This window comes from Pelophylax lessonae (genome assembly GCF_965119305.1).
Source record: "Pelophylax lessonae genome assembly, chromosome: 1".
Lineage (NCBI taxonomy): Eukaryota > Metazoa > Chordata > Amphibia > Anura > Ranidae > Pelophylax > Pelophylax lessonae.
In genome coordinates this window covers 142,105,313-142,117,820 of record NC_138768.1, presented here as the reverse complement: position 1 = coordinate 142,117,820, position 12,508 = coordinate 142,105,313, and the positions used below count along the sequence as shown (strand labels likewise).

The window sequence follows — 12,508 nt, the reverse complement described above, 5'->3', positions numbered from 1 at the left end:
GTGGCATTGTCCGTCTGCACACGAACCGGGCAACCCTGCAGCCGGTCCGTCCAGCGATGAAGACAGAGCCTTATCGCACGCAATTCCAGAATGTTGATCGGAAGGGAAGACTCCCCCTCCGACCAAGTCCCCTGAGCGGACAGAACGCCCAGAACTCCACCCCAGCCCGACAGGCTGGCATCCGTGGTGATCACCGTCCACGAGATCGGACGAAACGACTTGCCCCCGGACACCAACGGGGACTGGAGCCACCACAGAAGGTTTTCCCTGGTGCGAAGACTCAACGAGATTTGAAGATCCAGAGATTGAGGTCGCCCGTCCCACCTGGACAGGATCTCCGCTTGGAGACTCCGCGTGTGAAACTGTGCGAAAGGAATCGCCTCGAAGGCCGAGACCATCAATCCCAGACATCTCATACACGTCCGCAGAGACGAGTTCGGAACGTCCCTGAGGGACCCGACTTCCTCCCGGAGAGTCCTGAGTTTGTCTTCCGGCAGGAAGACCTTCGCCTGCACCGAGTCCAGTATCATTCCCAGATAGGGGAGACGAACCGACGGACTCAGTGTCGACTTTGGAAAATTTATCGTCCAACCAAACTCCTGCAGAGTTTGCATTGTGACAGACAGGTCCTCCCCCAGACCTTGTCTGGTCGCAGACCGAACCAGAATGTCGTCCAGATACCCCAGGACAGAAATGCCCTGGGCCCTCAATAATGCCAGAACCGGTGCAAGCACCTTGGTGAAGACCCGCGGAGCCGAGGCGAGACCAAAGGGCAACGCCACGAACTGGTAGTGATCCTCCGCAATGGCAAAACGAAGGTACCTCTGATGACCCTCGAATATGGGGATGTGAAGGTACGCATCCTTCAAATCGATGGAGGCCATGAATTCCCCCGGAACCAGGGCAGCCACCACCGACCGCAGGGATTCCATGCGGAACTTGCGAACCCGCACAGAGCGGTTCAGAGCCTTCAAGTCCAGAATCGGACGAACCTTGCCCTCCTTTCTGGGCACGGTGAACAGATTGGAATAAAACCCCCGAAACCTGTCCCGATGAGGCACCGGGACCACCACTCCCTGAGCCCTCAGGTCCCGCACCGCCAGGTGCAGATCCCGCAGGCGCTCTGGAGACAGTTGAAGATTTGAGGGAAAAAATCTGCTCTCCGGCCGAGAGAGAAACTCGATCTTGTAACCAGATCGAACGATTTCCAGAACCCATCTGTCCCGCACACGGGCCAACCAGGGCTGAAGAAAACCGAGCAAGCGTCCCCCCACCCCAAAACTGGGTGAGGGCGCCCCTTCAGGCCGAACTGTTATGGGCTGCAGGTCCGGATTGGCCGGACTTCTGTTTCCCAGACCAGGGCTTCTTCTGAGAGTCTTGACCTTTGAACGGTTTGCCCTTGTAGTGCGGCCGAAAGGCACGAAAGGACCCCTGAGGGGGCCGAAAATTTGCATGCTTCTTCCCAGAAGCCCCCTTAGCCTTGGGGAAATGGGGCAAGAGAGTGCTCTTACCCCCGGTGATCCCCTTAATCAACACATCCAGGGACTCCCCAAAAAGGCGAGACCCATCATAAGGCAGATTGGCTAAGGTCTTACGTGAAGATTGGTCCACCGACCAACATTTTAACCAAACCAGGCGGCGAGACAACACCGCCACGCTGTGCACACGTGCAGCCAACGGAATCAAGTCCAGGACCGCATCACACAGATACATGACACCCTGGTGGATCTGATCCACCATATCCAGGGTCGCCGCCGAGGCCGAATCGGCCACTAGGACGCGCCTAAGCATCTGCGTCCAACTTGCGATCGCCTGGGCCGCCATGAGAGAAGCAAACAGAGCCTTAAGCATAGAACCCGTAACAGAATAAGTATGACGGGCAAGAGACTCCAGTCTCCTATCCGTGGCATCACGGAAAACAGGGGAACCCTCTGCAGGAATTGCAGTGGCTTTGTTCAAAACCGCAATTGCATGATCCACTGGTGGAGGTACACACCACCGTTCATCAGTGGCAGGCGAAAAAGGATAACGCAGCTTGAATTTACTTGGTACCGCAAAAGGTTTGCGCAGATCGCGCCATTGATCCTTAACGGCGCGCTGAAAATCAGCATTGCAGGGAAAAACCTGCGGCGTCCTGCGTTTTCTCTGCGTCCCATAAGCCGCCAAGGCAGCGGGGGGACACACTTCGTCCTGCAAACGCAGCGTTTGCTTAATGGAAGCAATCAACTCATCCATGATTGCAAGCTCTTCAGGCGAGCCAGGGGGAGAATTATCGACCCCCTCAACTTCAGCCTCCACCTCAGACCCCACTAGATCAAGAGAGGAGCGGGACCCCGATAAGGAGGTCCCTGCCAGAACAGCCCCATCACCTTCACCCTCAGAATCAGAGGACAGAGCAACTCTGGGCCGTTTAGTAGATTGAGCAGCCACCAGCATTTGCACCTGAGCAGCAAGGCCAGCCACAATAGTGGCTAAATCCCCCCCTGGGGGGGAAACAGCGGTCCCCTGGCTTTCCACCAATACTGTAGGAAATTTGCCCTCCTGAGAATCCATTGCCCCTGTAATGCCAGACAACCAAGGGTTAACTGCCCCTTTTTTGCAAGCGCGGCAAGCGCAGCCCACCGCACCACACTCAAGCACAATGAGACCCCCACAGGGAATATGCAAACTGAACACAGGCAATGGATAGCAAGAACAGAAGGATAAAACCTGAGGAGACCCTCGCCGCTGCTGCTGCCTCGATCGGTGTTCCTGGAAAGAGGAAGTGATGCTGCCAGGGCGCTCTATGTAAGCCTATGGAGGCTACAAGAAAATGGCCGCCATGCATGTAAACCATGCGGCCGGAGCGGGTGCAGGCAAAATGGCGTCGTTTGGCGCCGAAAACGCCGCTCCACAGTGCATTAAAACACATATTACAATCCAATATAAGGATACATGTTAGATCGCCGCAGCGATCGCTGTATATGCCCAAACATGCCAAGAAAAAAACATGCCCCACAGCACACAGCTCTCACACTGCCCAGCCTGACACACACAGTGCCATACAGCTCCCCCCCCCCCCCTTGCAGCCCACAGCATGCAGCCGAGAGATAGGGAGACAAGCAGTGTGAATAGAGGCAGGTTACACAGTCCCAGACTGACACCCCCCCCGACAGACAGGTCCCCACATAAATACACTTACCTCACATGGCGTGGGGGACCCGCACAGGCGAACAAGCCGCTGCACATGAGGCAGGGAGAGTCGCAATTCAAGACGCACAAAATGGGGGTTAAGAAACCGCACAGCGTCCAGTGAGGTAGCCACCTCACCAATCATCCCTGCACCGAACAGGGATGGGTCGTTCACTATGCCAGGAGCGTTACCTGGCTGAACGCTCGATGGCAGACTGGGAAGCCACTGACCCACGACCTGCGACCAGGGGGATCAGCCCGAGACCCAGTCCGCATGATCCTCTTCGTCCGAAGAACTAACTAACGCTGACAAAATAACAGCTATTAAAAGGTAGAGAGAAAAACTCAAACAAAATATTAAAAAGAAGAAAGAGTCTGGGACAGAAAGTCCCAGCACAGAGAGAGCCAGCCACTCCTGACAAGCTAGACATTAAAACTGAGATATGGTTGCAGGAAGTAGGAGGGTATTGACTGAGGGGACCACCCCTTGAGGGTGGGATATGTTAAAGCTTTATTGTTAACATATTCTGTTGCCTAGCTACTCCTTCGGAGCAAAGTCTAATACCCATATGTGACTAATATGAAGAGGCGGCGACTGTCTGAGGACGTAAGAGAAACACATCCTTGGGCACCATTTATATGTGCATTTCCCAGGGAGGGAGCTGGACCACTGGCTGGTATAGACTTTATCTATGCAGCCTGACCATCAGTTGCTTGATTACATTCTATGGTCAAGTATTCATTGCCATCTATACCCCAGATTGAACAGACGGTGAGAAGAACATTTTCCATAGGGACAACTCTACAACAACCTCACCTGCTCCGCCTCCCACCCTGTGCCATACATACTGTGGTGAAGATTATTAGTGAACATTTTTTGGCTAGGATTCCTCTTGATTGAGCACTGTCTATCTGGAGAACAGATCGAATGGCTGTTGGGAAATCCTCTAGATTGGACTGATACACAATGCTGTTTATCAATGGCATATTGGTGACGGAAGAGCACTGAAGTCACTTTATATGAAAGAGCACTGGAGTCCCTATATACATTATTTGTGTTGCTGCACTGAGAAGTGTCACCTTTAAAAGGACTTTTTTTTTTTTTTTTTACGTCATAGCGTTTAACTTTGGGGACTTTTTGATTTTTATGGAATTTTTTATGAACACTTTATAATCATGTACATGATGTTTTAATAATATATACTTATTTTTCCTCGTCTATTTTTGGTATACGATTGCTAATAATTTTCAGAGCTGCACTTTGAGTTCTACACCTCTACAAGGAGACAATTGTATAAAAAGGGGATTTCTTCTCACATTTGTGATTGAAGGGCTTTGCCTCCTGGGATAGCGATGTGCGATCCCAGGAGGCATAAGAAGCACTGTGCATGTCTACGTTAAAAAAAAAAAAAAAAAAAAAAAAAAAAAGAAGGATATCAATAATCATGTAGAGGAGGTGTGGCAAAGAGGGAACTGCCTACAGGGGGTAAAGATCCACTTTAGTTCTTACATTAATAATCATTACAGTCCTTAAAAAAATACAAAATATCCAAAACCACCCAAAATCCAGGCATATTCATCCATTTATCTTATGCCTGTACAGACTGGTAAGCTATAACACAGTATATGAAAACACATCTGTAGTCAAAATTTTAAATCATTATATTCATTTTCGTCAAGATCCCCACACATTTACTTCTTTGAATTCTGTGACATATATTCACTATGCCCTGTGAGCAAGCACTGCTACCTATAGTTACATAGTAGAATAAAGACAAGAGTCCATCCAGTTCAACCTGTGCAGGTTGGGTCAGTGACGTGATCATTTCCCATAACCCTGAATGTTGTGATTTGTGAGATGCACGTCCAAGAGTCATTTAAAAGTAGCCATACTCCCACAGCTACCACCAATTGTGGAAGAGAGTTCCACATTCTCACCACCCTTACATTGAAAAACCCTTACACATCTTAACCTGCAACAGGTTGAACTTGAAGGACTGTTGTCTTTATTCTACTATGTAACTATAGGTAGCAGTGCTTGCTCACAGGGCATAGTGAATATATGTCACAGAATTCAAAGAAGCCTCTCCTCTAATCTCATTGTGTGGCCACGTGTCCTCTTACACTCCTTGAGACTAAATAGTTTTTTTTCCTATGCTGGGATCGCCATTGAGGTATTTGTAAATCGCTAAAAAATAGGTGAAGTGGGCGCTGGTGCTTTGGTGTATCACATAAAGAATTTTTCCAACAGTATATAAAACATCAATAATATACAATATTAAAATGATTGTAAGGTGCTCAAAACAGGCCCAAGTACACCATGTACTATCCAATATGCCCGATCTGTATATAGATAAAGTGCAGAAGAGATAATCTAAATCAAAACAATTTTATACAATATTTGAGGTCCGGTTCACACTTATGCGATGCGGGAAGGCTGCGAATCCGTAGCCTGTTCCTGCATCGCTAACGCACCCCCGGCAGTTCACACTGCCATATGCGATACGCTGGGGGTGTCAATGTAATCTTAACGACACCCCCAGTTTGATCGCATATCGCAGTGCGATCTTGCAGTTCGAAAAGGATCGGATCGCACAAGTGTGAACCGCTGTGCGAATCGATCCTGATGCAGCTGCCAAAAAGGGTCCCTGTGCGTGTTTGCTGCGGGTGCGTTGCGAATTTAGCCATACAAAGTGTATGGCTAAACTCGCACCGCACAGCCGATCGCATGTAATGAAGGAGCAGTGCGCTCCGACATTACATGCGAACCCCGCACTCGCACAAGTGTGAACCGGGGCTAAATGGTTGTGTAAGGTGCTCAAAACAGGCCCAAGTACACCATGTACTATCCAATATGCCCGACCTGTATAGATAAAGTGCTGAAGTGATTATTTAAATCAAAACAAGGTGATATTCCATACACATGTGATATGCCGTATGTACCAAGTGCCACAATTAGTGATATGCAATAGATATAGGTGACATATTTAGTGAACTAATAAACAAAAATAATTAGTGCTATTGCAAGTGCAAGGGTTTCTGTGAATGCAGTAACACATGAGTCCATATAGTGACTTGCAAGGAGAATATTTAATCCAGGTGTTCCACCTCGTGATCTTTGTGAGCTATATGGTAATGGTTAAATGCTCACCAGAGATAGGCGGGTCACACAGACCCCACACGCTTTGCTCTAATATTCCCAATTAAATGGATGTGCGCACTCCTTCGCCTCACTCCTTTAATGGGATCCCCTGGATCACACACCATGGAACATCAAGGGGTTAATCCATCTCCTTTCTCCTCCATCATTGGTTCCCTGAGTATGGGTCTTAATGGTATATAGTATGGGAAAACAGGAAGCCAAATATAGTGTAACACCGTTTATTTCATAAAAACAGAAAAAATATAAAAGTGGGTGCTTCCATAATTCTGTGCCCTCCTGGCACAGGTAAGATCGTTTCTTTGCTATGTGGTAGCTTCATGGGTAAGGAAGCTTGCCCTGTAGTAAATGGCAGCGGTCTGCGTGCATTCCACCGTCCGGCAGACCACAATGCATTTTGCATAGGAATGCATCATCAGGACTCAGGTAAGGATAAAGGGGGGCTGGGGGAAATCTGCAGTACAGAAGGTTTTTCACTTTAAAGTGGTTGTAAACTGTAATTTCAGCCTTGCAGACTGTATAGCTGAAATGGCATTGCAGTCACACGAAAATGGTGCACGGCCCTTTTTTAGTCCGCACTGGAATAAGACCGCATGGGTGTTCACACCTATGTGATCCGATTCCTGCACCATGTGACAGTTCGCACTGCGATCCGATCTGGGGGTGTCATATTTACACTGACACACCCAGCGGTTCACAGATCTACAGTGTGAACCAGTGTGCGATGCGGGAACCAGCATTGAATTGCGGGGTTTCCCGAATAGCAACAGTGTGAACCAGGACTGAATCAAATTATTTACCCACCACAGATCTATTAACCAGTAACAAGACAACAGTTTTTATGCAGAAAGCAAGATAAGGTACTACAAACAAGTACATTTTTTTTGCTAACTTGCAACAACACAATAGATTAAACTAGCTCAAAACTCTGATGAGGATAAAAAAGGTGATCACTATTTTTAGCTGGGTAAAATTAGAAAAAAATAGAGTTACTTACTGGTAACGTCTTATCCAGTAGTCTTTCAGGACAGGCACCTTGAGAGAACCTGGCTCCTCCCTTCTGAGGAAACACCGCCCCAATTTCTTGGATATCAGCCCCCTGCCAGCATGCTGCCTCAGTTCTTCGAGAGCACCTCCAGCCACTGGGGAGACACAACAGTTAATTTTACTAACCTTCAACCTCTGACTGTCTTACGTTCAGACCTTATCGGGTGGGTAGCAGTGCTGTCCTGAAAGACTACTGGAAAAGACGTTACCAGTAAGTAACTATTTTTCCCAAATCGTCTTTCAGGACAGGCACCTAGAGAGATCAGCAAGTACTCACTTTTTTAGGGTGGGACTACCGCCTGAAGGACCTTACGGCCAAAGGCCTGATCCTTAGCGGAGAGTAGGTCCAGTCTGTAGCGTTTGGTGAATGTTCCATAACTGGACCAGGTTGCAGCCCGACAGATTTGTTCCGGGGTAGCACCAGCTCTTTCCGCTTGAGAAGTCGCCATAGCTCTAGTGGAGTGAGCCCTAATACCTATAGGCGCTTCCTTTCCGCAGGAAATGTAGGCCTGGCTAATGGCTAATCTAAGCCATCTTGCTAATGAGCGTCTCGATGCCCTCGTGCCTCTATTAGCGCCTGAAAAAAGAACAAAAAGTTGGTAAAACTATTTCCTGATCCCTATGAAACTTAGAGACCACTTTGGGCAAAAAGGCCGGATCAGTTTTGAAAATTATACGATCCGCAAAGATTTGCAGAAATGGAGATCTGATAGAGAGTGCCTCTAGCTCACTGACTCTCCTTGCGGTAGTGATTGCTACCAAAAAAATTGTCTTGAGGGTCAAACATTTTACCTCACAGGACGCGATTGGTTCAAAAGGATCCTCTAGGAGGGCTTGTAGGACCACTGACAAGTCCCACATAGGGAACGGGAGAAGTTTGACCGGTCTCTGTCTGCTTAATGTCTTGAAGAAACGGACCACCCAGGGATTGCTGGCTAAAGATGTTTCTAAGAACACGCTTGTAGCGGAAACTTGGCTTTTAAGTGTGCTGATGGCTAGGCCCTTGTCCGCACCCACCTGAAGGAATTCCATCACTGTAATCAGACTACTTTCCCTCAAGGAGTTCTTTTTGCACCAGAGATTGAGGCATTTCCAGGTTTTGAGGTAAATTGCTTGCGTTTCTGCTTGTAAGCAGAGTTTTTACTAGTTGCTCTGAGAAGCCTTTGCTCTTCAGTAGCGCTTTTTCAGTACCCAAGCTGCTAGGTTCCAGAGTTCCACCTGTGGGCAGAACACCGGGCCTTGATACAGAAGGTCCTTCCGTGCTGGTAGAAACCAGGGGGGTTCTACCGCTAGCTTCTTCAGCACCGAGAACCATGGTCTCTTGGGCCAGTGTGGTGCTACGAGAATTAGGACGGTGTCCTCTTCTCGAAATTTCCTCAGAACTGCCGGTATTAATACTGGCGGGGGAAAAGCATAGCACAAAGGGAAGGTCCAGGCTTGTGCGAGAGCATCTATTGCTAGTGCTCCGTCCCATCTGCTCAGGGAGAAGAAGGTCCCTGTTTTCGCATTCTTCCGAGAGGCGAACAGGTCTATCTCCGGCATACCCCATTTCTGGGTGATGGCACTGAAGACCTCCTGATTGAGCGTCCAGTCGCCCTCTCTGAGAGTCTTCCTGCTCAGGAAGTCGGCCACTTGGTTCAGTTCCCCCTTTAAGTGAACTGCTGAGAGAGCGAGTACATGGGCCTCGGCCCATTGAAGTATTTTCTCCGTCAGGTCCCATAAGGGTTTGCTCCTTGTTCCCCCTTGCCGGTTTATATAAGCCACCACCGTGGCGTTGTTCGAGCGGACCTGTACTCTGTGTCCCTGCAGTTCCGTGTGAAAAGCCTTTAGGGCCAGTTCCACCGCTCTTAACTCCTTCCAGTTGGAGGAGTGCCCCGACTCCTTGCTTTCCCAGTGCCCCTGTACAGGTACAGGTATAGGTATGGAGCCGAGATGTGCCCCCCAACCTGTGCCGCTTGCATCTGTGGTGAGGATTACTGATGGAGTCTGAGTCCAGGAGAGGCCCTGAGACAGATTCGCAATCTTTCTCCACCACCACAGGGATCTTTTTACCTGCGTTGGGATCTGCACTACTACGTCTAGAGACTGTTGTGTGTGGTCCCAGATTTCTAGAATAAATAGTTGTAAAGGGCGGAAGTGAAGTCCTGCCCAAGGAACTGCTGGGAGTGTGGCTGTAAGTAACCCCAGAGTTGACATGGCCTGCCTTATTGAGATGTTTTGGTTGTTCTGTAAAAGGCTGACTGCTGAGTCTATCTTCTGGCTTTTTGTCCAGGGCAGAAAGACTTGTTGTAGTGTGGAGTCCAATTCGTAACCCAGAAATGTGACTCTCTGAGATGGAACTAGGTTGGACTTTTCTAGGTTCAATAGCCACCCTAGGCTTTCTAGGAACTGTCTTGCCTCCACTAAGTCCCTGGACAATTGTTCCTGTGAGGATGCAAACAGGAGCAGGTCGTCCAGATATGCAATTATTGATATCCCTCTGAGCCGCATTGGTGCCAGGGCCTCTGCCAGGACGATTGTGAATATGCGGGGGGGAAGAGGATAGACCGAAAGGAAGAGCCTGAAATTGGAAGTGCCTTACGCCTTTCTCAGTCTTTATGGCTAGCCTGAGGAACTTCTGGCTCTCTTCTGAGATCGGAATGTGAAGGTAAGCATCCCTCAGGTCTATTGAGGCCATAAAGCAATCTGGGGGGAGAATCGTTTTTATTTAAAAAATTGACTCCATCCTGAATCTTTTGTATACTATCGAAAGGTTCAGGATTTTTAAATTTAGGATGAGTGTGAATTTCCCTGAAGTTTTGGGTACCACGAAGACATGGGAGTAGAACCCTTTTCCCAGTTGTCCTGGAGGAACCTTGCATATGACTCTTTGTCTTTCTAGGTCCTCTAAGGAGGATAGTAAGGCCGAGGCCTTCCTTTCGGATTTTGGAAGCTCGGTTACAAACATCCGGTGGGTTGGGGTTGTTGAGAACTCCAGCCAATATCCTCTTCGTATAATTTGTAGTATATACTGGCTGGAGGTGATCTCCTCCCACTGTGTGCGGAAGGTCCCCAATCTTCCTCCCACTGTGGTGAGTGTGTCACTGATTTCTTGGGGGGTTCAGGAGGGCGAAAAATAGCTCCTCCTCGGCCCCTACCCCTTTGGACCCATGGTTTCCTTTGTCCCTCAAATCTTTTGGGGACAGAGAAATTCTTTTGCGAATAGGGTTTCTTTTTAGAAAATTCCTTTCGTGCTTGTTTGACCGGAAAGGATTTCTTGCGGTCCGCTGTTCGGTCTAAACACCTTTCTAACTCGGGGCCAAACAAAAGATCCCCTGTGAAAGGTATACCGCAGAGCTTTGCCTTTGATCCCACGTCTCCCTGCCATGTTTTCAGCCAGAGAGCTCTTTTTGCTGAATTGGCTAAGGCTGAAGATCTTGCTGACATGCGAACTGACTCTGCTGAAGCGTCCGCAATATAGGCCACACTCTGGAGGAGTATGGGGAAGGAAGACAGAATTGTCTCTTTAAGGGTATCTGCCTCGATGTGGGCTTTAATCTGGGTTAACCAGTACTCTAAATTGCGCGCGACCACCGTCATGGCCATTGCGGGTTTTAGATTGCCCAGAGTGGAGTCCCAAGTTTTCCTTAGCAGGGAATCCATCCTTTTGTCCATAGGATCGGGTAAGGAACCCATGTCCTCGAAGGCCAAATCCGTGTTCCTTGATACCCGTGAAAAGGCTGCATCCAGCTTGGGAGTTTTATTCCAAACTGAAGTTTCACCTTCGTCAAAAGGATATCTCCTTTTCAGGGCCCTGGAAAAGAAGGGCTTTCTCTCTGGGTCCTGCCATTCTTTTTTGACTGCTTCTACGAGCACTTCATGTACCGGAAAGGTTCTTTTCTTATGTTCGCTTAACCCGGCGTACATCTGGTCATGAAGAGAGAGGGTCTTTTTCTCTTCCTGAATCCCCAGGGTGGTATGAATAGCTCCCAGGAGCTTTTCCACCTCTTCAAGGGTCAGCTTGTATCTGGAAGTTGTTGTGGATTCACCATCCAAACCTTCCGTATCTGACTCCCCCTGTGAAGCAGGGGGGGTACTGTCACATTCCTGTTGTGTTTGTAAGCCCCCCAGTGCCTCCCTGCTAGTTGAGGGTATCACTGGTGGGGGTGGGGTTGGTTCCTGTGTCAGCTGGGGGGAACCCTGAGGTATTTGGATTTTCAAGAACAAATCCTTAAATGAGTGAACGGTGTTTGAGAGCTCCTTGATGGAAGTAGCAAGGTCCTTATTTCTCTCCTCCTCATGTTCCCTAACTAAGTTGTCTAGGCACTCTTTACAGAGTGCTTTGGGCCAGGAACTTCTCATCGTGGCTTTGCATGATGGGCATCTCTTTTTAGAATCATGCAGATTTTTAGAGCTGTCCAGGGATCTACCCTGAAATACATAAGGATAGTGTTAACATACTCATTTTAACCCCAGCTGAGTAAAAGAGGACCCCCTAGGGAGTGTTGCTAAGGCCCACATTCACCAAGGCTCAGTGTACCCCCTGCTGTCCCTCCTTCCCCCCTGAGGCCACACCAGGTAAGGGGAAAACACTGTGGAGTTTTTTGGGAGGGAAAAAGTAAGGAGAACCCTCCCCAGGACTCCTTACCTTTTGAAGGCTGGTGCTGGCTTCCCCGGGGGCAGTCGCTGTGGCCTGTGCCTCGGACATCTTCCAGGGGTGGCTCGCCTGTCTGTTTTCGGCTGTCTCTCAGCCTGTAACTGCAATAGCCCATTCGTCCGGCCCGCTCTCCTTATACGCGACCCGGAACCGGAAGTCGCGACCTTTGCCGGCGGAAGTACCCGCCCCCGCCGGACATGACATCACCCGCCGTCCGACCCGGTAAACTCCTTTAAAAAACCTGCCGCGAAAATCGGGGGGGCGGGTTGCCTCCGTCGGGAACGCTCTCGCCGAGCGTGGAAAGCGGGCCCCCCAGTCCTCTACTCCACCGAGCTGGACCTGGGGTGACAACATGTGGTATCTTTTCAGGTTAGTGGCTCCGCTGCTCGGTCCCGTAGCCTGCCTGTAACCACCTTTAGAGAGCCTGGCTCCCTCTGGATAAGTTAGCCTCAGCCCCCTGGCTGCTCAGCTCGGTCCCTTGGATGGTGTCTCCC

At 49.3% G+C, this 12,508-nt stretch overlaps 1 protein-coding gene across 1 annotated transcript in view; it reads right to left on the bottom strand.

Moving 5' to 3' along the window:
• MSH3 (mutS homolog 3) overlaps nucleotides 1-12,508 on the bottom strand; it is a 429,495-nt gene that overhangs the window by 392,342 nt on the left and 24,645 nt on the right.